The sequence below is a fragment of the Xenopus tropicalis genome, chromosome 1 (genome assembly GCF_000004195.4).
Source record: "Xenopus tropicalis strain Nigerian chromosome 1, UCB_Xtro_10.0, whole genome shotgun sequence".
NCBI classification, from domain to species: domain Eukaryota; kingdom Metazoa; phylum Chordata; class Amphibia; order Anura; family Pipidae; genus Xenopus; species Xenopus tropicalis.
Window position 1 is genome coordinate 125,832,389 of NC_030677.2, and position 25,713 is coordinate 125,858,101.

The following is a 25,713-nucleotide window of genomic DNA, read 5'->3' on the forward strand; positions in this document are numbered from 1 at the left end:
TAATAAACTTGGCTGTAGCAAGCAATGCCAGGCAGCAGCTGCAAGGGCAAACAAGGTTCTGAGCTGTATTAAAAGGGGTATAGATTCATGGGAGGAGGGGGTTATTCTTCCCCTTTACAGAGCACTGGTAAGGCCCCATCTAGAATATGCTGTTCAGTTTTGGTCTCCAGTGCTCAAACGGGACATTATTGAGCTAGAGAGGGTCCAGAGAAGGGCAACTAAGCTGGTAAAGGGTATGGAAAGTCTCGGTTATGAAGAAAGACTGGCCAAGTTGGGTCTGTTTACACTGGAGAAGAGGCGCTTAAGAGGTGACATGATAACTATGTATAAATATATAAGGGGATCATATAATAACCTCTCTAATGTTTTATTTACCAGTAGGTCCTTCCAACGGACACGAGGGCACCCACTCCGTTTAGAAGAAGGGAGGTTCCATTTAAATATTCGGAAAGGATTTTTTACAGTGAGAGCTGTGAAGTTGTGGAATTCCCTCCCCGAATCAGTCGTACTGGCTGATACATTATATAGCTTTAAGAAGGGGCTGGATGGATTCTTAGCAAGTGAGGGAATACACGGTTATGGGAGATAGCTCTTAGTACAAGTTGATACAGGGACTGGTCCGATTGCCATCTTGGAGTCAGGAAGGAATTTTTTCCCCTCTGAGGCAAATTAGAGAGGCTTCAGATGGGGTTTTTTGCCTTCCTCTGGATCAACTTGTAGTTAGGCAGGTTAGGTATAGGCATTATGGTTGAACTTGATGGACGTATGTCTTTTTTCAACCCAACTTACTATGTTACTATGTTACTATGTTATGTGGCATAGGTTACACTTCATCAAAGTAGGAAGTCCTTGCTGCTATACAGCAGCATTGAGGATATTCTCATTAAATTACTATCCATAAATTCATGTACCTAGTAATGCAATGCGATAAAGAGAACATATATATATATATATATATATATATATATATATATATATATATATTCATTTTTTATATTCTAAAGGTTCTCTAAAGAGGGAAGAAAGCCTGCAGCTCACACACACGCATACAATGACAATCGCATAAAACAGACACTCATAGCAACACTTTTCTGACACTGCACATTTTTCCACTGCCATTTTGCCACTGTCCTTGCCACAAATCCACCCTGCATTCCCGAAGCCAATTGTCAGCAGTTTTTTCTAAGTGTTTTCTGAACAGCAGACTCAAAAAAAAAGAAAAAACACAATAACCCAGTACATTAATCTTGTGTATCTGAACCACTTTGATTAAAGATCCAGTAACATTATTAAGTAAACACATGTTTTTAACATTCCACATAACAGTTAGTATCTGTGCAAGCAGCACCTTCAAATTGGGTGTAGTTATAGCAATATCCCATACTGACTGTCATTTCTTTATCAGAATTCTGGCACATGAGTACGTGGGTGAAGGAGAAGTGCATGCATGTAAATAAACCAAACAATACAATGATTAGATAAACAAGAGTTTATTTATTCTGTGCTATTAAGTGGTATCATTAGCAGAAAGCATGCATTACTCTAAATTCAATTCCCCTTTTAAGCTTTCAACACCAAGCAATGGGCAATTAAGCTGTCCATACACTTGGCAATTCCGATCTTCGAAGATCGTTCGTTTCCCCCACTGACGTTCAGGTCTGAATCATCAGATGTGGAGGTAGAAACTATAAGAATTCTACCTACACCTGCCGATTGAGCCCTGAACCCAGGGGCGCCTTCAACGGCGCCTGATCAAAATCTTTTAACCCGGCCGATGCGCAGCCTTTGCGATATTGGTCGTCTCGTCGATCCGCCATACACGCACCGAATATCATCGGTGCGTGTATGCCTGGATTTAGGATGAAGACACATGGAGCTACTTAGTAGCAGCTACTTGTCACGGCTACTAAACAGCTGAAAATACCCTGCCATAGACAATACTGAAAAGTGCCTAGTAGTAAACAACTCCTCGTGACAAATTGCATATCCTTTGGGGCATGCCAATTACTTGCGGCAACTAATTGGCCCATGTGTCTTCACCCTTATAGTAACAAACCATGCTGTTTCCCTGAGTCCTTTGGGTATACATGCAAGGGAGAATATGAAACCAATTGTTTGTTTTTTTTTAATGTAAATTAAACATTAAACATTAAATTAAGTAAAAAAAAAACTGGAAAGCTACTGATAAAAAGTTTTACTTCTAAACAACATCAAGTTATTTTGAAGGTGAGCTACCCCTTTAAAAATAATTATTTTCATATCCTCAAGGTGGTTTCTTGAATGGCAACAACATCAGCCTTTTATGTGCAAAGTGTGGTATAATCAGTGAGATAGTTGATCAAACTTCTTTGATGATGTGCTTGTATAATGAGCGTAGTTTAAATTAGGGAACATAAATAACAGTGCTAATCAAGGAATAGTTCAGCTTGCAATTTGCTGTGCACATGACAATGATGTTTGGGGGGATACTTTCCATATGAACATAAACCTGTACAGGCACTGATATTTAACCCTTTTAATGCCAATTACATGTCCAGATTACTGGAAACTGATTTCTGCCTTGCTCCGATATACATTACAAGTGTTTGGATATATTTTTTTATCTCTTTACAGATATTGTAGTTATTCTGAAAGAACAGATACAACAGTGCTTAAACCAAGGCACCAATTTCTTGAGTGGGGTTTCCCTTAGTTGAGATCTTATTTTGTAGAAGTACATGTTCCCCCGGAAAGGTGGGAAAGAGGATGCTTGAAAGCAATCAGCAATTTTAAAGCAATCTTTTTACTCTGCAATTCCTTCAATATCAATGTGAAATTACAAAAAATGTACTTTAAAGGTAAATTGCTTTTTAGGTAACAATAAGGCAAAATCTTAATATGAGTAATCATTTTTTTTTTTGGTTTTCTCTTTGTAATACACTCTGTTAAAAAGAAAAACAACCTTGACTCTTGCTTACTGATATATCAATTTACCGAACTATTCATTAAGCTGTTTACATAGACATTTTTGCCTACAGCTAAGAAAACTGTTTTCTAATTCTCAGTTGGTTGCAAATGAAACTTGAAAAATAATGCAAAAATAACCTCCTGTGACAGAAACAAGTTGAAGCTATTAAATTAGATGTACCTAGTCCTTTTTTTTCCAAGTTATTGGAGAGATTGCAAGCGTGGATAAGGCAGCTTTGCCCAAAGTTGGGTCAGAATGTTGACCGCTGAAATTATTTATTCTGCCTCATCCACAGCTTCAGTATTTCTTGGGTGTTGGGTGGTTTCTGTAATGTATCTGCAATCAAAGAGAAAAAAATTAATTAATAATTTCTGCACATTTTATTCTCTATACTTATATACATTAATACTTATTATTGTGAACTGCATCCTGTTTAAGAAATCTATTTAGTGTTTGTCCATGGTGCCAGGGATTATTCTATTAAAAAATAGCCGCGGGCGAATTTTATGGCGAAGCGAAACGCGACAGATTCGCTCATCACTAGTCCCCTCAAGAACAGTTGAGCCTAAGGGCTGACTAAAGCAAATACATTTCCTCCAACCAGGTATTGTTCTTCTTCTTCTTCTGTTTTCTTTTCCTACCCATCTTTACCTTGGTCACCATGTAATTTCTGTTCAATCCATCATTTCAATCTCAGACTATAAGTTTAAGCGGTTCCAGAAACTGATTTATTTATTTATTTTTGCATAAGCAACTTAACAATATACCTTTATTAATAATATTCAATGTCTACATTTATTTTATTATTATTATTATTATAACATTTATTTATAAAGCGCCAACATATTCCACAGCGCTGTGCAATAAGTGGGTTTCATACATTGGACATATAGAGTAACATATAAAGCAATCAATAACCGATACAAAAGGTGAAGAGGGCCCTGCCCAAAAGAGCTTACAATCTACAAGAGAGCTTACAATCTACAATTTATTTGTAAATATATATTTTTTGTAAATATATATTTTTTAAAGTAATGTAACAAGTCCATTTTCTTCAAGATGTTTCAATTAGCAATAGATTAAGAAATGTTGTATTTAGTAATAAGGACATGGCAGACATGAATTTATGGTGAAAGTATGCGTTTTGCCATCAGCGATTGATTTAGTGAAACCATGGTAAATTTTATCATTACATTACATTACATTAACATTTATTTATAAAGCGCCAACATATTCCGCAGCGCTGTACAATATGTGGGTTACATACATTGGACATACAGAGTAACATATAAAGCAATCAGTAACCGATACAAGAGGTGAAGAGGGCCCTGCCCAAAAGATCTTACAATCTACAAGGAGAAAGGGTTGAGACACAAGGTGTGGGAATGGGCATGACCAGAGTTGTGAGAGGTGTGGCACAGGGTATTGCTAAGCTAGATTATCATGAAAATTTTCCTTAAGGGAAAAAATGTGGTGCAAAAAATCTTGAATGGAAAAAAAACCCCACCCACTGACATGCATTTTGCATGAGAAAAACTTAGCTAAAAACCTGCCTTAGCACTTACAATCAAACAAAAATAACCCAGGAAAACCTCTATAACAACAAATTAAACAAAATTGTTACAATTTGCCTGGACAGCTCCCCTGACTTATTCACAACCTCAGCAACTTTTAGATGGCAACGTTTTGTATTAGTGTTTTTCACAGTTTTTACGCTTAAAAAAATTCCCAATTTTTTGTGTTTTTGAGTGATTAGTATAACTAAAAAATAAAACTGATGAAAATCAACAAAATACAAAGTTAGTATCGTTATGCCCCTAACTGTCATGCTTCATTAAAATGTTGGCATAATGTTCAGTGTTTTACATATTGAATTATATGGGCCTCTACATGCAAAATTTATATTTGCAGGTTAAAGAATACATAAATATAAATAATATTATAATTGGTTTAAAAGATACATGTCTTTTCTGTTTCATTAATGAAATTATAGAAACAGAAGACAAATACAGCTTCAGGCAGTTGAAGTCACAGTATGATGTCATGGGACTGCTTAGAAGATTGAATGAAAAAACACAGATCACTGAAGCCAAATAGGAAACACAAAGCAAAAAAAAAGCAATCAAAATGGGAAGTAATTTCATAAAAACAATGAACTCGTGCTGTGCGCTTGCCCCATGTCAAAACGTGTCACACTGTGCTTCATGGGGTTTTTTTTCAGCATGTCATCAGAAAAACCAACTTGGTTCATTGGAACAGAAGGCATTCCAAAAATAATGCAGTAATAGCAAAGTCAGAAGGACAGAAAATTATGATTGCAAATGTAATGGTGCATAGCTTTATTAGTGAGAAAAACAAGGGAGACTTTGACAGGACTAAAAATGTGGCATAATCTCATATTTTATCATATAACTTCAGCTGGTAAACAGGTAAAATGTAACATAATAAGAAGAGTATATTAATTATAGGCAAAACTAATATAATATCTGCCGAAACATAATTTGAATGTTGTCTAGGAGGAAAGAAAAGGGTTCAACCTAATTACACCAACATGATAGCGGATCATATTGCGGTACATCTAATGTTCCTTGTTAATAACCTATTTCCCAGATGTACTGTAGTGTAGTCATTCCCTGATTTGTTTGACTACTGATTATGAGACACTAAGCAGTATATAAAACCGCTGCGCAATATGAGTGTAGTAGTGCGATCTGGGAAAGACTATTTTAGACAAAACTCAGTAAAATATAACCTCAACATGTAATTATGTTATCCAGAGACCAATCATGCAAAGACAAATATCACTAATAGTTTAGAGGGGAAGTTGAACATTTGTTTTCATTATTTATTTCATATGTTTTTGTGTTTATAGAGTTTATATTTTGCCTATTTTGCCTATTTCGCAGTCACTAACTGTGGAACCCAAAATCAGGCTTTTGTACATCCGTATATTTCCGTATAATTGTATATTTCCAGAAACATGTTATGCAGAAAGCTCTGAATTAGGTGAAAGCTGTCTCCCATGGACTCTCTATATAATAATAAAACAGTACCCTGTACTTGATCCCAGCTAAGTTATTATTAATCCTAAATTGAGGAAAATAATTCTATCTGGTTTATTTAATGTTTAAATGATTCTTAGAAGACATAGGGGGTCTAATCCTCAAAATACCAGTTCGAATCCCGAATTGGGAAAAATTCGGATTAAATACGATAATTTCTGATGATCGCAAATATATGAAAATGCTTACGAAAAAATCTTATTAGTCACAATAATATTAGAGAGCCGAAAGTCACAAAATTTTCGTTTCCGAACGATCGTTAACAGCAGGAAAACCTTTCTGACTTTGATCCTTCTATGCTTGATTCTGGAAGCCTCCTATAGGACTCAATAGCACTCTGCAGCTTCAACCTGGCCCAAGGAAAGTCACGATACCGAAGCTTGAATGAATCCGAAACTTTTGTACTCGGTGCGACAATACGATGTTGTTGCACAAATTTTGTTGCAAAATATGAAAAAGGTGCGCGACTATACAAAAAGTCGCATAAACTACACACAGTACGATCAAATACGATTTTTTTGTAATTCGTACCTGTCATACTTTAAAAAATAGGCCCCTTAGGGTATGGAGATCCAAATTATGGAAAGGCCCTTTAATGAGAAAACTCCAGGTCCTGAGAATTTTGGATAACAGGTCCTATTCTTGTATTTTAATTTTTTTTCTTTTTTTCATGTCAGACCCTCTCATTTAAGCTTTTATTCTTACCCAGCAACCAGATACAAGTTGGAATTCTAAACAACAATTCTATTCTACACAACAAAAACTTTTAAATAATGAAAAAAATAACAACATAAAGGCTAATTGCAACTTGTCTTGGGAGGGTATTTACTATAGGTTGTATTTTTTCATAATTCATATTCTATTGCACAAAAATACAATTTTGTTTCAGGAAAAAAAATATGCCATCTAAAAGCAAGGTCATGTAGAAGTCAATGGGGGAGATTTACTAATCCACGAATCCCGAAAGGGAAAAATTAGGATTGTAAACGAAAATTTCGCAGTCTTTTCGTATTTGTCGCGACTTTTTCGTATTTGTCACGACTTTTCCCGTCGCCGCCGTGACTTTATCAAATTTTGCGTGACTATTTCGCCGCTGTCGTGATTTTTTCGTATTGAGTGATTGTAAACGGCGGAAAAACCAATCCAATTTTTTCGCGACGCCGATGAAAAAGTCACGGAAAATATACGAAGAACTTGCGATGGCGACGGAAAAGCTGCGGAACATACGAAAAAGTTGCAACGCCGATGAAAAAGTTGCAAAAATACCGATCATTACAAAAAAAACGCATTCGGACGCCTTCGGACCGTTCGTGGATTAGTAAATCTCCCCCCAATGGGTGGTGTTTTTTTTACAACTTTCTTTGGTTCATGGTTTTAGAGTTTATCAAGTTTTCTTGATGTTTTCATTGGTGCAACAATTCAAAAAAGTTGCGGTTCATTCATGCTTTTTCAAGTCGCATATTTTAATAAATGACTAGGCATTTGGTTTTAGTGGAAAGGAGTTTAGTAGTGGTTTCAAAAAGCTCTAAAAGCAAAAAAATGGAATGTGAATAAATCTGTCCCTTAGAGTATTGTTATGTACTTCATACTCATGGTTAATTTCAAGTTTAATATAGGAATGATAATGGAGATGAAACAGGGATTTAAAATTAGCGAGTGACCTGCTGATTATTTAGGTCTCATGCAATGGGTGTTACATGAAACAAATAACAGTCTTTCTAAATTTTCTTGTGAGAAGGAACTGAAACAAAACCAGTGTTTTTACAGCTCAAAACTCCAGTTTGTGAAGGATTATTGGTTTTAGTTTTTCTGTGGTAAAATCTAGAGAATGAAGTAGTCTGTATGATGCTGTGTACTTCAAAAGCAGATTTCTAGGAATTGTAGTGTAACAGTATTCAGTAAGTAAGACATCACATGCAGACTGATGACCTAGACTGACTGCCTTGCTATGTACAATTCAAGGGGCAAAGGATGGTTGGACCAAGAATGCCCTGGAAATAAAACCTGACTTACAAAAATAAAAGCCCTCCCATGGCTCCCACGAGGATTGAAAACTACACATGCAACGGAGGTTTATCTAATGGATCACACACTACACTGTTTTCACAATCATGATGCCAGATAGAAGATGGCGCCATTAAGTTAGCATACAAGGAGACTTCTGACCAGAATAGCTCTTGAAGGGTTGGAGGTTGGGGGGGGGTAGTGGGGGAGGGGTAGTGGAGGGGGACAGTAGAGGGGGTGGAGAGGAGGCTGAGAATAGGGTAAGGTTTATTTCTCCTTTAAGGTGATGTAACTTTTTTTTAATTGCAACTTCTCTGCAACTTAAGATACACAAATTACTGTATTTGTGGTTATTGTAGATGCAGCTTAAAAATTAATTTAAGTTTTCTTTTGCTGTGACTGTAACATTGTGTATTTACAAGATCAATGTATTATAATAAATACAAAAAACCATATTAACAGCAAAATACGTTATATTTTAATGTTTCTTTGTTGATTGCTGCACTTCAGGGTTAATTAAATCTTGTATTTGCATTTTCTTTACCTTACTTTGGAAATATTTTTCTATGTAAACATGGAGTAAAACCAACATCTTTTTCACATATATATTTTAGATCTACCCTGAGACTGCAACAACAGGATGCTCCCTAGAGACACGTGAGTAGGATGCTTGATGATATATAGTTGTGATAATCCCAAGCCATCTTGAATAACTGAAACCTTTCCTTATCCAGAGCACACTGAAAACACCAAGATTAGGAAATATTTACAGCATAAATATTTATATACATATAGAGAGAGAGAGCTGAATCTTCAGTTTAAAGTTGCAAGAGTTTAACTATCTGAATATTTTTTATTTTCCTCAAAGCTGAGCTATGGAAGCCACTGTAGTTTTAGCCTGGAGGATCGATAGGTAAAAATTCTAGTCGGATCAGGGACCGCATTGGCTCGTTGATGCGGTCCCCAGACAGACTTTGCCTATACCCGTCATTATAATTCGATTGTTTGGCCCCAGGGCCAAATTATCGAATTAGCCTGGATTCTCCCGATATCACCCACCTGTAGGTGGGGGATCTGAAGGTGTATGGGCACCTTAAGCCTCATGTTCCTACCTCCTGAGATCCTGTGTTCCTTGAAAACCTTGTTCCTTGCACCTGAATCCTGTCTGGTCCTGGCCTCACCTTGTTCTGTTACAATTATCCATGGATTTAGCCACAGCAAAAATGTATAAGGACTGGCAGAAAACTTGGAAAAGTCCAAGTTCAGGCATAGGTTTAGGGCAGGCAGCAAGGCAAACACAGTCCATGAAGCAAGCAGAAGACCAGGCAGATAGAGGAACACAGGATCCCAGGAGCTAGGAATAGGAGGCTTAGTTACAGAAGAAATGTTAATGTTACAGCATCTGGGCATGAGAGGGGCAGACTTACATAGCCCCTTATTTTGGCTATTCCCTGCAGCTGGATCACAGGTGGCTAGTAGGGAACAGAGAATGGTAAAAGTAATTGATATTATCCTCCAGGCACAAACCACACTGCCTCCTTTGATTCTGCTTAAGGAAGCAGCAGCCACTATATCTAGGGTCCCTGGTTCTATACCTGTGATATCCTAACAGAAACCAAGCACTTGGCAAGGCATACTGTGGTGTTTTTAAATGATTCAAACTTTGATTCAAACAGTGAGGCTGATTAATCAAAATTAGAGAACAAATATAAAGCAAGCACAAAAATGCGACAACACTAGCACATTGTTTTGTTCTTAACTTGAAAGCTAGCTTATTTAACAAAAAAAACAAATCGAATTGCTGAGTTTGTGGGAAAAAAAAACTTACTCAAGCAAGAAACACATTGTTTCATTCATTTTTAATGAGAATGAAAAACATAAATATTTAATGTAAAAACGTAATAAACTGGAGAAATACAGTAAAGAATTTAGAGACAATTCCTCTTGACTTTGTCTGGTTAATTTTCACATTTTTTACTTTAATAAATCCCATGTATTCAAGGTTACAGAAAATACTTGCGCAGGAATTTTTGTTCCGTTTTTTTTCCTTGATTCGAGGAAAACATGTGGTGGTAAAAAACAAATTCCTCCAAGGTTATTTACAGTATTACAAAATTGAGTTTGGAGACAAAAATGTAAAAAAAGATCCTAAACTGGAATGCTCTCAATTTTTAAGTCCACCAATATTCCAATATTCATTGGAGTTTTATCTTAAATAAGCTAGAGTTTGAGGAGGAAAGCTCCCAATATTCACTGTATTTTATTTTTTTTCTCAGATCTTCTGACTAATTTATTTGGGCCAAATTTTGTATTTAGGAATAAGCACAGTGTGATACTCAATTGCATGTATTTGCGTAAAAATGGATAGCTGTCATTTATAATGTAATTTATAATGTATAGTATATACTATAGTATAGTGGAGTAGCTTCAGTTTCCCTGTTTGGGCAAAATATAAAACAAAGTGACAGGCAGAATAAAATAATAATATTGACGATGATGATGCCATATCATCGTATCAGGAAAAACTTTTTCAGATGATTTAATGACCTTTAAAGATACAGTTATATCAGCCAGGGAATTAGATTCTTGAACGTATTGCAGCAAGACACGGAAACTTGGAGGCAATACATTATTCAATGATTAATAGAATGCATTCAGTGGGTATGACCTTAAAAAGGAGAGATAGGATAGGATTGATAACAGAAGTTAAAAATGCAAAACCAGTGTAAGCTAATAAAAAATGTGCTCTGTATAGGAAGGGAAATAGTGTAGCTTTTTAGCAGACTATACTGCACAGGCATAGGGTGAAAAGTTATATTCAGTGATAGATCCCATGTGCTACCAGTAACAATCTGGCATGGGTAGTAATAAACAAGAGTAAAATCCTTAAAGGTCAGTGGGACAAGTAAAGGTTTGTATTGCACAAACATTCAGGGAAAAGAAGTTAGTATATATATATATATATATATATATATATATACTGTATACATACAGGTATATATATATAGTAAAAAAAAGTACATGCTTTCAGGTTAACCATTACTGAAATCTCTTTCTCTCCCAGTTCTTTTTAACTTTTAGCTCATTTCATTATCTTTTACTTTAATGTGTATAGTGCATTACCTATAGGGGGAAAACCTGCTAGCATATAATACAAAAAAAAACCTTAATAAAGCATAGCTACTTTAAACATCTGTACCATTTAGCACCATGGGGGTTATGTTATATCAGGAGCAAAGTTTGCTATACTTCTTATCACCTATACCAACCAATCAGAAGGTAACATTTACTGATCACCTGTTTAAAAGCAAGCATCATAGTTGCTGTGGGTTACTGTTTCTTGGCAAAGTTTGTGCCTTTAATTACATATGGGGGCATGTCTACAGAGCATTTGATGAGGTTCACTGTTCATTTTTCTATGGTTTATCTCTGGACATGTGGTTGGTGGACCCATGTAACCCCAGTCACTGAAAGCTATTGGCTTGAGGAGCTGCTCTGCACCAAAATGGACAATTCTACATATGCAAAGGGTGTGAGTTTCAATTGTGCTATGTTATACAGCTTGTTTTTTATCCCTTATTTTATTTTTAGCTTTTGTTATCTAAATCCTTTGAAATGTTACTGATATTGGCTATATGATATTTTTTAGGATTTTCTATTACTGTATATACTCGAATATAAGCCTAGTTTTTCAGCACCCAAAATGTGCTGAAACAGTCACCCTCGGCTTATACTTGAGTCGGGTGCCATGGGTCCCTCCAAACTAGCACTCTCTGTCCTTTGTGTGCAAATTAGGCCACCGCAACCAGACCCTCCAGTGCCCTGGCCCACTCCCAGTCGTAATACTTATTCCCCCTTACGTGTCTTCCGGGACTGGGTCTGCTGCCAGTTTGCCAATGCACAATGAGCATGGGGTAGTACTCATATTGTTTTTGTTGACCCTCTTCTCCACTTACAGAGCTAGTTTACGGTTTTTATTTTAAATAAATATTTAAAAACATATACCCCACTGATACCTCAATTTATATAATTTACTGGTTTTTATTTTGATTATTGAAACTTAGCAGTAGCTGCTGCATTTCCCCACCCTAGGCTTATACTTGAGTTAATAAGTTTTTCCAGTTTTCTTAGGTAAAATTAGGTACCTTGGCTTATAATCGGATCTGCTTATATTCGAGTATATACAGTATGTTACTCTCCTAATGTGCTGGGGGATACCCTGGAAACCAGAAGAACTGGATGTGGTTCTTGGTTCCTAGTAACAATAGTAGCTAGTAGAGGGCCTTTTAAAGTGAGAAAAGTATTTCAAGATGTGTGGAGGCAGTTAGTCTGGATAAGTATAATTTTTGCCCTCACAACTGCCCAACAAACCAGCTTGTAAGTGAAAGACAGGAGGGTTTGATGTTTTAGGGTAATTAGCTTGACATTACAACACATATATTATTATAGCCAAGATGTTCTGTGGCTGTAAAGTCAGCAGGTAGCCACAGAATTCTAATTCTTGTAAAAGCCATTTGACCCAATATACCCAATGTACATATGTGACCATGTGACACGGTCAATATCAAAATAGGTAGTGATACTGCTTAAGGTTTATAGATATCTTTATATCTGAAACAACATGTTTACTGCATGCTTACATTCAGCATCAAAATGCAGTTCAATATATGTGTGCATTTCAAAATGTTCAGTGTAAAAAGTATATAGAGCTTGCATCATTAAACAGTGTGCTCATTAGTTTACCACATGATTATAATGGGCATCTTGCCCATTAAAAGGTTATATTCAGCATCCCTATACAGCACAGCATGCTCATTATACGTTAATACACAGCATTATTATATCAAGTATCACATTTATAACTTTACAGATATCATGCACCATTAGATCTCGCTTTCATTATCACTATGCACATACTCTGCTATTATACACAGAGCAAGTGAAGCAAGTGCCTAGATACTTAACTTTATATAACCTTCCAATAGTCTGTGGCTATTAAGTGATGTTTTGAAACAAAGAATTTGATTATGACATTAGATACAATCCTACTAGTCCATTCAGTCTGTTCTGAGCTTCCTCCCTACTTGCTATTGCTCTGTAAAACTAATATATTCCTAAGAAGAAAATCAATGTCTTTATCTTATTAATGATTATGGAACACAGGACAAATTTTGTCACCAGCTTGGTGGTCGCCAAATGTTTGGATTTGCCTCTTTATAGACTTTCACAGTCTATAAAGAGACAGTTTCATTCTGACCCTTCCAGTCAACATGCAGGTCTCGTGATTGTTGCTTCCAGATTACCTGATGCACAGGTAAGGGCAGAGAGATTACAATAAAAGTCAGCGAAAAGGTAAATTGTAGCATTTTCCCGGCCACTGAGGCAGTAGAATTCCTACATTCATCTTGTACCCAATATCTCTCAAAGTTTATTCTTAGATGAACTGCCCCTTTATCTGGTCCACAAACTGCTCTTTGAAACCCTACATTTTCCTACCATGTATATAAGTTTGGCGCATCTCCCTCCCACACACACACTGTAAAATTTGTGCTGCATATACCCCCTCACTTTCACCCGGTGCCATTTTCCCTCTCACGCATCTTCAGACCAAAGTTTCTATGGAAAACAGCAATGCCATCTCTCTTTTGGCTGCTAGACTGGAAGGTGTGTTTGGTAACCTAAGTTGAGAAGAAGTGAGCATGTCATTTCCTAAGGGATGGGGCCAAGTGGGTTAGAGAAGGATATAGACTCCCAAGTGATTAAGGGTAGACTTTGTTAGACTTAAGGGTAGACTTTGACCTTATTAGCGAATTTTTTTGGCAAACATGGATTCGCAGTGAATTTCTGCATTTCGCATTGGCGATTGTTTCTCGAAAAATTCTGTTGCGCTGCAAATTGGGCGCTGTTGCGTAAAAAAGGTGCACCCGCATTAAATTGGGCATGGTCGTGTCAGAAAAGGGCTTGGTCGCGTCAAAAAGCGCAGATGAAAATAAAAACGCAGGTGACAAAAAATGTTTGCAACAAATGCGTTTCGCTAATTTTTCACCTTTTCGCAAGTGTTCTTGCGGTTTCGCGAAACAGGACAGATTCGCGAAACAGGACAGATTCGCTCATCACTACTATTAAACTTTAAATAACAGGAGTGGCCGGTATTTGTAGATTTTAAAAAGGCTGTTCAGTGATGAAATGAATGGTGGGGGGGTGACATGTCCTCTAAGTGAATATTTCTTACTGCATACACTTGTGTGCTTCTCTTCTGGCCATAATAGGCTGCTGAGCAGATCTCCAAGAAAAGAGGGTTATTGTTATTGCCATGTTTTAAAGGTAGACAACCACAATCTTATGAAATTGTCATGATATAGCAACTCATCAATCAAACTCCAGAAATGTTCAATGTAAACTGCTTCCAGTCATTTGTAAGGGAGGAGTTGACAGATCCCATTTTGATTATGGTTGGGGGCCAAATAGCAGAAGTCTAGTTGATTTATCAAAAAATGTTGGCAATATGCCCTGTGAAAAAATCCCCTTTTATGGCAACTTAATTCTTTTTTATTAGATTGTATATTTTTGTGTTATGCTAAATATACTTTTTCAACCTTTATACATTCAGTTAATTTTTATTTTGAAAACAGTTAATCTATTAATCTCTATTAATGTTATCCGGTGTTTGCTGTTTTCAAGTATCATGTCCTCAAAAAAGAGAAAACATACATTTAGCTTGTGGGGAAAATTTGTCATGGTGGTGATACATGCAGATTTGCTTGTGCTGCTCCAAGCAATACATTCTTGTCTGAAAATGTGCCCCTCTAAGTATTTTCACTCTGAAAGCACTTGATTAAAAGAAGGAGTATGCAGTGGGTCTGAAATATGACTTTTTATAATTAAAATAATAAGCAATTCCAGTTCACAAATTATTTCCCCCATTACTATTTAGCCAAAGTAGAAAAGCAGTTTAACACAATGTTCATTCTATCCAGCACTTTAACACCCAAGAAAAAAGAACTTCATTGGCCTGACTAAAGTAGTTAAGTAGGGCCTTCTGATACTATTTTTACTCTAATTGGTGATGAGCAAATATGTCCCATTTCGCTTCACCAAAAAAATCTGCCAAACTGGCAAAAAAATTTGTGAAATGTATTCAAACCAATAGGCGACAAATTTTATGCACAAAAAATGTTATGTGTGACAAATTTCACGTGCAACAATTCTTTTTAATCCAAATGCATTAAAGTGTTTTTCGTATTAGCGTCATTTTTGTCTTGGAGACTTTTTGTGTCTCTGCAAGGGTTTTGTCACAGTGATTTTTTGCCACAGTTTCACCAAAAATTTGTCAAGAACAAAATACGGAATTTCACTGCGAATCCATGCTTGGTGAAAAAAAATCACTCATCACGATCTGTAATCCTTGTTTTAGAGATTATTGTTAATCCACTGTTTATTATTAATTAATATAAAGTGCTGTGTAACTTGCTGGTTCTCTATATAAATAAATGATGACGACGATGATGATGAAAGCAGACAAAAGGTGCACAGATTTCCTGACATTTGGAAAAGTGTTAATTAATAATCTAAAATTTGAGTTACTAAAACTCCATCGGGATTAGTCTGTTTGAATATTCATAAATCGGTCCCTCTATTGTTTATTAAATGAAATCACTTATGTGATATATAAATATATAAAATTAAATCTTTACTCATTTAAATTAATTTTTCACTCTACCCTTTCCTAATATATAGCCGTACACTCACATCCTTCGTCAATTATTTATTGACAAAAAGGCCTTTTTTCACTCACTTTTTCCTGTTACAAAAATAGCTATTAGGGACCTGTTGCAGTTCTTAAGAATCTTGCACATGGCACCAAACAAAACACTTTGTATGTGTATGTGTTAGTCGTCTCTATATGAGAAATATAAGCAAAAGGAAAGGAAACAGATAGAGTCTAGAGAGATAGAGTCTGAAGCAATTAAATGCTTCAGATTTTTTGTTTAATTCTTCTAAACACTTTCTTGCTTTTGGTTGCAGACACAAAACCAGTTGAGTTCTCTAACTCAAAGATGCTTATAATTATCAGAGATCTGTATCTGCTGCCAATACTGATAATGTACAATAATAAAAACTGTTACAGTAATATTACAGTAAAATTAAGGAATATTGGCCTAGAACATAATATTTGTAATTGGATAGAGAACTGGCTGAAGGATAGAGTACAAAGAGTGGTTGTAAATGGAACATTTTCTAATTGGACCAGTGTGGTTAGTGGAGTACCGCAGGGGTCAGTCCTTGGGCCTTTGCTTTTTAACTTGTTTATTAATGACCTGGAGGGGGGCATAGACAGTACTGTTTCGATTTTTGCTGATGACACTAAATTGTGCAAAACTATAAGTTCCATGCAGGATGCTGCCGCTTTGCAGAGCGATTTGACAAAATTAGATAACTGGGCAGCAAACTGGAAAATGAGGTTCAATGTTGATAAGTGCAAAGTTATGCACTTTGGTAGAAATAATATAAACGCAAACTATCTACTGAATGGGAGTGTGTTGGGGGTTTCCTTAATGGAGAAGGATCTAGGGGTTTTTGTTGATAACAAGTTGTCTAATGCCAGGCAGTGTCATTCTGTGGCTACTAAAGCAAATAAAGTGCTGTCTTGTATAAAAAAGGGCATTGACTCAAGGGATGAGAACATAATTTTGCCCCTTTATAGGTCCCTGGTAAGGCCTCACCTTGAGTATGCAGTGCAGTTTTGGGCTCCAGTCCTTAAGAAGGATATTAATGAGCTGGAGAAAGTGCAGAGACGTGCAACTAAACTGGTTAAGGGGATGGAAGATTTAAACTATGAGGTGAGACTGTCGAGGTTTGGGTTGTTTTCTCTGGAAAAGAGGCGCTTGCGAGGGAACATGATTACTCTGTACAAGTACATTAGAGGGGATTATAGGCAGTTGGGGGATGTTCTTTTTTCCCATAAAAACAATCAGCGCACCAGAGGTCACCCCTTTAGATTAGAGGAAAGGAGCTTCCATTTGAAGCAGCGTAGGTGGATTTTCACGGTGAGGGCAGTGAGGTTATGGAATGCCCTTCCTAGTGATGTGGTAATGGCAGATTCTGTTAATGCCTTTAAGAGGGGCCTGGATGAGTTCTTGATCAATCAGAATATCCAAGGCTATTGTGATACTAATATCTACAGTTAGTACTAGTGGTTGTATATATAGTGTATGTATGTGAGTATATAGATTGGTAGGTGTGGGTTAAGTGTGCTGGGTTTACTTGGATGGGTTGAACTTGATGGACACTGGTCTTTTTTCAACCCTATGTAACTATGTAACTATGTATTACTAATGATTATTAAAATATTATTATTATTTAAATGCACAAGTCAACAGGAAATCCCACAGGTTTAGGTATTTAAGGGCTCATGAGGTCAGTGATAGATAGAAATAATAAAGAGAATAAATAATGCACTCAGTTATGGGTAGCTGCAATGTCAAAATGCAAAAATCTGCTTGCAAAACCACTTATGCCAAGTCTAGGACCTTACAGCTGGGACTGTGCAAGTGAAACAGCATTTCTTAAGACATGATTTGTTATATCATAAAGCTATCAGGTAAGTTTTAAGGGGAAGAAGGTGCTGCATCGTTACAACAGGACAAACAGTCACACACTGTGTAGAATGTTAGATTCCTGCAGTATATTGAAGATGTTCAAACCTCTATAATAATGCATTACATGATTATACTGGGGCCCTGGTGTTTTCTGTAATTTGTATCACTATAACTTAAGGCTACTAAAATTTAATTTTATTTAATGTTCCAATGAACATTAAATAAAATTAAATTTAACACCAGTATGTTTATGCAGCTTAGTTACCTTCAAGTACAAGGTACTGTTTTATTATTACAAATTTACATGGAATCATAAATTAGAATTATTACCTTGAAATGCTCCGTGGGAAATAATTTCCTTAATTCAGAGCTTTTTGGATTTTAGGTATGTGGATCAGAGATTCTAGACCTATATAAGGAAAATTCATTGTCACTGTGGGGGCAAGAAAGAGACCTAATTTTAATTTCTGATATCAAAATGGTCAGTTGCACTCACAACAAATACACATAAATGCTCGCACTGCATCATAGAGCTCACCCACAAGGCCACAATAAAATAATAAATAAATTGAAAGCAAGATCGTAATAGATTCAATCTAAATGTCATTTTATATTACTTCGAACTGACTAAGTTACAATGTTACGAAACAATGATATGATTGAATTACAGTAATCCTCTAGCCACTTTAAGATTTGACCTTCTATGAATTAAGATGCAGGGTATCTATTAATCTATTGAAAATCTTGCTATGATTTCATAAAGTAAGTAAATCCCATGCCACACGAAAATTGATCAAATACTGGAATCTGGAATAATCTTCTTGTGTATTTAATAGTAATACAGGAAGTTCAATATTTCTATTCAAACAAAGAGTCTAGTAGACATATTTACAAAAGGCCTTATGATGTTTGCAGTCTTTGCTGAAGAAAACATTTGTAAAACCTTTGGAGTGACTTCCAGTTGCTAGGAGCTCTCCTGGGGACTGATGTTGTTCAGATACTGTCTTTCATTTGAACTTCAAACACTTTTTCTGCATAAGGTCTTTTAATGGCTTTGACAAATTAAAATCCTTTTCATTTGCATTGTTATAATGCCCTCCAAGCATTCCCTTTAGGGAAACAGAGTAGTTCCATAGCAAAAGATTATTCTAAATCAAAGTTCAGTGGGTTTGAAAGCACCTTGACATGTAGAAAGACAATAAAAGGAAGGATTAGTCTTAAATATTCAACAGTTGATAAACACTGTACTGTTTCTAGGGGTTAAATAATGGCATTCACCTTGCTAGTTTTTAAAAGTGAAAATACATTTCTATGAGTTATAATACAGATCAAACCTATATTCAACGCCATGTTTTAAAACAGACATGGTACGTGCTTCTTAAATCACTTTCATTACCATTTAGTCCACGAGTTAAAATAAACTTGACAACTTAACAAACACAAATGTGTGTTTGTTTGTGAAAAACCACTCAATAGAAAAAACTCAACGAAATGAAACTTGAAATGCGGAGAATAGTGATAAGCTAAATTATTCACCAGGCATGGATTTGCTGCAAATTTCAGCATTTTGCCATTGGCGGATTTATTTGCGAAAGGGGCATAAAAAGTCGCCGCGCCATGCAACAAAAATTTTTCCACACTCTGTTTTTTTGACGTGAGAAAGAATTTTTTTGTTGTCCGTCATTTTCTGCGTTTCGCTAATTTTTCAGCGAAACGGGACAGATTTACTTATCACTAGTGGAGAATTCACATTCAAAACTTTCAAAATGTCAAAAATTTTTGAAAAAAATGCTTACATTTTGCTTGGATAACTCGCATGGACTTCTACGTGAACTCGCAAGCATTTCAAACTCAAATCAAACTCTAATTAAATTTAAGTTTTGGAAACCCCCATTTGAATTTGTTTGAGTTTTACCACAACAAAAATTTTAGTAGCTCCAAACATTTGAATTTGAATGTTGATAAATTGGCCCCATAGTGTAAAAAACCTGTCTCTCTTTGTTTTTTCTACAAATATTTAAATCAGTCATGGGGTATTGTATCTTGCAGCTGGAAATTTCTCTTTATTAGGAAACTTTTAATAAATGAGAAAAAAAGATAAACTTTCGAGAATCTTCTGTATACCCCAATTTGATCTCTGATAAAGCTGCCCCTTAATTTGTTGTACGACATTGCTTTACATTGAAAATATGTAGTAACCTATAGGGTTAACTATCCCTATATCTTTAAGTCTCTATCATGTGTTATTGGCCCTTATGCCTTATGATCACCTTCTGCACACTGTAATAAAGTGTTTAGCAGGGGTGGATCTTTCTCTTTGGCCTGCATCTGTTGAACCAGGTGGATGTTCCACTCAGCCTCGTATCAACAATGCCCCAGTAAAGCCATCTTTCCCCAGAGGGTCCATGCTGCCTGAAAAGAGCAACTCTCTGAATTCAACCAGGAGAAAAAGCTTGAAGTATTCTCCTTTACAGGCTCTGCTGCCTCAGTGAAGGGACCACAGTAGTGACAAAGGTATCAGGCATAGCCTTCTCCCTGATCCACATCTGCTGTTTGGGATCTGGTCCATTAAGGTGGAAACCATAAAGATAAAGAATTGCTTACCAACTACTCTCCACAGTGCTGCATCTTTACAATGCTTGCTCTGCATTTAACCTGCCAATCCATTGCTCCAACTTAGTATTGTGAGTATTGCTGCGTAACCCTGTGGAACATTTCTATTGGACAAATAAATTCAGTTCTATTTGAGTTTGCTGCAAGAACCTTCTGGCATCCTTTATTTCTCTTACTTTGTACACAGCATTAGTGGGTTGCACTTTCACTACCTCCCTCTTTATTCTTTCACAAAGCGAAGGCCCATCCTGTGTTTTAGAGTCCAGTGTACCCCACACTCTATAGCCTATGTTTCTCTGTTTTACAGCCAAAAAGGGGTTACAAATATTTTTATGAATATGCAGAAACAAAAAGATATACTATTGAAAGGTATATTTAATCGCTACACTTTTTTGAGGTTAGTATATACCAACTTGGCACACTGGGATTAATGTGGTCATATTCTGCAAGGCAGCTTTACTTAAGGTTGTTCAGGTTAGTCAAATGATGCTTGTAAATCTCAATTTACAAATAGTGCAATATTGTTACAAGTCGAGATCAGAGGTGCAAGCACTGGAGTTCTAGGGGATGGAAAATTGCACCCAATGCAAGAGGCACTTAAATCCATGGTCTTGTTCAGTGTAAGCTGCACTTTGCACTTTCAGATTCCAAATAGAGAATCTGTTGCAAGTGCATAGTGCAAGGGAGCCTTAGACAGGTATTAATAACAAGGCTCCGAAACTCCTTGCATATTTCAAAATGCTTCACCCAAGCTAGGGACTGTTCCAGGGGAAACATATGTGATGCCTGCCTACCAACTTCTCTTTGCAACACTTTGTCAGATTTGCAAATAGTTTCTTGAAAGTTATTATGATCCTAAAATGAAGCAGAAAGAACTGTGTCACACTCATGTGTATGCTGTTACCTCATTTTTTGGCTGCACAGCTGATAGGTAGATGATATCTATGGCTAGATGACAATAGTTAGATGGATAGACAGACAGATATCCAGTAGATATAAATTCAGTTTCAATTAATCAAGCAAAATCACAAACTTTCTGATATTCAAAAATAAATTCAATAATTTCCATATAACATTTTTTGATGTTTGAAAAACAAATAAGGGTAATAAAAGCAATTGCGCTATTATGTTACTTTTTCTTTCATCTTGGATGAATTTAAAACCTAATTTCAGTGTTGCAAACCTCTTCATGTAATTAGGTTGTTTGGTCTTCCATAAAAATACAATATTTGTGTGGAACTAGAACATCTTGCTTTAATCTGTTGTTCACTGTGAAATTTCAGATACATAAAAGGAAGAGAGGGAAAATGTTACCTTATCCACAGTATGTCCAGGTAAACCAGATCATACTGAAGATTTAAAATTTAATATGCAGTACAGGTCGTCTTTTACTGTTTCATTCATTCTGCTTTATATGTTACTTATTAATATTTTCTGATTTGTTTTTATTTTACAGTATCTACAATTATTTCTAGCATGTTAAAACTTATTTTATGTCAGATAAAACAAGGATTTGAGATAAATATTATACACAGAGATGTTTTATACAGGGTCAAGTTTGCTGCAGTTATGAGGCTTTTTATGTAAGGAAAAGGTCAATGACATTCAGAATAATCAAAGTGTAGTAAACATTATTTGTTTCTTATTGTGCATTTCCTAGAAAGGAAATTATTGTAAGAATTATCAAGGACACAACCTGCATGTACTAAATAGACTTTTTACAAATTAGTGAAGGATCATCTGTAAACAAATTAATACAAAAACATTTTTATCTGTGTGGAACATAGGCAATATGGCTTATAATGCAACTAAAATCAAGGTATTATTATGTCATATGGTAGTACAGGCATAGTAGTGGATTTCTGTATCAAACTATCTAGCTATCATCTATTTATCTATCTGTCTGTCTATCTATCTATCTATCTATCTATCTATCTATCTATCTATCTATCTATCTATCTATTTATCATCTATGTATTTACCTATCCATGCATCATTAGTTTAGTCCATTGGCCCCAGTGCTTTGTATCATGTACTATTATTAAAAAATATATATTCACATGCTTTAAAATGTTTTCCTTCTAGTATTTAAACACTCTTAAGTAATATATATTAAACCTTATTGAAGCTTTCTTGGGCCATCAACCTTTTTATATCTATACCTATTATAGGACATACATAAAATACACACACAAACAATACAAATGATTCATTGATAGGGATGAGCTAATTTTTTCACATGATGCACATATGCAGCTATATTTGTGCTTTTGTGATAAATTTGGCATAAAAAATGTTACCATGTTTTGTTTTGCTAAGAAAAAAAAATAGTTTTCCACAGGATAAAAAAACCCTGATGATTCCAATGCACAAGAAACATATGGTAAAACATACTCATTGGTCCCAGTGCATTTGGTGACATTTTGCTATTTCAGGAATGTGTCCACTATGTGTCCACTGTTTTGAGATTTTACTCACAAGTGAAATAGGGCAGTTTTGATCATTGCTATTAATTGATTTTTTTTTATTTTAAAATATACAGGTATGTGCAAATCACATATTTTACAATGCAGAATCTACTTATTGCTTAGTTACATAGTTAAGTTGGGTTCAACCCCTCCAAGCACACCCCAGCGCACAGACATAGAGCCATACTATACACTCACATACATAAACCATATATACCAATATCAATACTAACTGTAGATTTTAGCATCACAATAGCCTTGGATACTTTGCTTGTTCAAGAAATCATCCAAGCCGCCGTTAAAGGCATTAACAGAATCTGACATCACAACATCACTAGGAAGGGCATTCCACAACCTCACTGCCCTCACCACGAGGAACCCCCTACGCTGCTTCAAATTAAAGTTTCATTCTACTAATCAAAAGGGGGGGCCTCTGGAGCGCTGATCCATGTCCATTCACAAGCGCCATTTTTCCAGAGAAAACAACCCCAACCTTGACAGTTTAACACCATATTTTAAATCTTCCATCCCCTTTACCAGTTTAGTTGCACGTCTCTGCACTCTCTCCAGCTCATTAATATCCTTCTTAAGGACTGGAGCCCAAAACTGTACTGCAAACTCAAGGTGAGGCAAAATGTTGTTTTCATCCCTTGAGTTAATGCCTTTTCTTATGCAAGACAGCACTTTATTTGCTTTAGTAGCCACAGAATGACACTGCCTGGAATTAGACAATTTGTTATCTACAAAAATCTTCAGATCCTTCTCAGTTAAGGATCCCCCAAACACGATTTAGTATATAACTTGTATTTATATTATTTCTACCAAAGTGCATAACTTTGTACTTGTTAACATAAAACCCCATTTTCAATTTTGCCGCCCAGTTTTCCAGTTTTGTCTAAAAGTGGCAGCATCCTGCATGGAACTTATAGTTTTGCACAATTTAATATCCTCATTTTAATATCATAGAAACAGTACTTTTTATGCCCACCTCTAGGTCATGAATAAACAAGTTAAAAAGACTGACCCCTGCGGTACTCCACTAATAACACTGGTTCAATTAGAAAATGTTCCAATTACCACCACTCTTTGTAACCTATCCTTCAGCCAGTTTTCTATCCAAGTATAAATATTATGTTCCAGGTCAATATTCCTCAATGTTATCATTAACTTTAAGTGAACTACCCCAGGCTATCCCAGACATTATTTGTCAAGTCCATTTAGAGATATAGGGACTGATTTATTGAACTGGGGAATTTCAAAGTATTCACAAAACTTTGACATTTTCCCCTTTTTTTCCTGGAGAGTCACACAGGCTCTATTGCAACAAAATCAGTAACCCCACAAAAGTGCTCCCCTCGGTGCTCATCCACCCATGACCTGCAGCAGCAATGTTCCAGCGTTTCTAATGGAATCATTAAGGCATTTTCCATATAACATACAAATATATTGTTATTATAAATCTGTGATGCTAGCAGAAATTCATAATAATAGCAAAATATGTAGTTACATAGGGTTGAAAAAAATACCCAACTCCATCAAGTTCAACCCTTCCAAGTGAACCCAGCACACACACATAGACCAATACCGACCTATCAATACACTCACATACATAAACTATACATACCAACATCAATACTAACTGATTTTGGTATCACAATAGTCTTTGATTTTGTTTTTGGATTTTTTAACATCTAAATCTAGAAAACCCCCTGGGTTTTCTTTTGGCATAATAGCCCCTATACCTTTATTCTCTAGAAAAAAACTGTTAATTACAGGTAAGCTTCAAAGATCCCAGCATACTTATATTTTTATTACCTAGAGACTAAACTATTTGAAAGGCATACTTGTCTATCCTATACCAATGCCAGTTCCTAATGCAATGAGACAACATATGGTGTTAAAAACTGAAACTATCAGGAGACCTCATATTGTAACAGTTTTATACTTGAATCTGTGCATACTTTTGATGTTTAATTTCTCCATATGCTTTCTTGTAAAAGAGCATAATTTGAAGGTTTTTTCTTCAATAAATTGTGAGTGACTTGCACATTAAATTGTCATTAGAATCCCAGCTTGTTTTCCCCCCAGCAAACTTCTCCCACCAGAACATTAACTGGCAAGATACCTTGCTAATTGCCAATTGCTAGAATACTTAAAGGAAAATCATCATAATTATGCTGTGCTAATCTTCTGATGTACCACATATGTAGCTGAGAAAAAAAAAAACCCTTACAATCAAATAGAAGATTAAAGCAAATTGTCCCGATGAATCATGAGGTTTTCACTTTTCAGCTGGCAGGTCATCTTGAAGCACAAAATTATGAAGCATAGGTGTAAAAAATAACTCTATTTCATAAAAAAAGATACATCTATGTGCTTTTTTGTTTGTCTTTTTGAAAAATGCCAAACTGACCCCTTGCATTTGTATTTAGTTTTAAAATGTAACTTTTTTGAATATTAAGGATAATAATTTTGGTAAACCAAGTGTTTTTCAAAACATTAAAGTGATACTGACACGAAAAAACTACTTTTCAAAATATGAATGTACATAAAAAGTTACCTATAGGTTGTGTTGATGGTTTTCGCTGACAGGTTTGGTTTTGTAAGTAATTGTTACTTGAAGTTCCTAAACCTGACTGTTTTGCCAACCTGACTGTCCCTTCCCAACCTGTCAGTTACAGCTTCTAATGCTAACAGACAAATATGGCCACTCCCTCATAGAGGAACACTGGGGATCAGACAGGTTAAGTAAATGCCTCAGGCAAATATTTTTATGGCAAAATTATAAAGTTCTTGCAAAGACAATGTTATGATAGATCTAAAAAAAGATTTACTTTCTGGTCTCAGTATCACTTTAAGGGGCCTCATTTATATATTAGATAATATTTTTATAATGATTGTTAAGAACCGGTCAAACACACACATTTCAGATTTAACAGTTTGTTTTCCATTGTACACACCAAATTTAGAAGCAGCCCACAAGGGAATCCACATAAAATGATATTCAACACTGGCTTTGT

At 35.8% G+C, this 25,713-nt stretch overlaps 1 protein-coding gene across 45 annotated transcripts in view; it reads left to right on the forward strand.

The window, feature by feature from the left end:
* Nucleotides 1-25,713, forward strand: part of ptprd (protein tyrosine phosphatase receptor type D) — a 909,395-nt gene that overhangs the window by 362,875 nt on the left and 520,807 nt on the right. For all 45 annotated transcript variants that reach the window (XM_031895469.1, XM_031895576.1, XM_031895588.1 and 42 more), the window contains exon 6: nt 8,628-8,670. The gene's annotated coding sequence lies outside the window, so the exon portion shown is untranslated. The remainder of the gene's footprint in view (nt 1-8,627; nt 8,671-25,713) is intronic.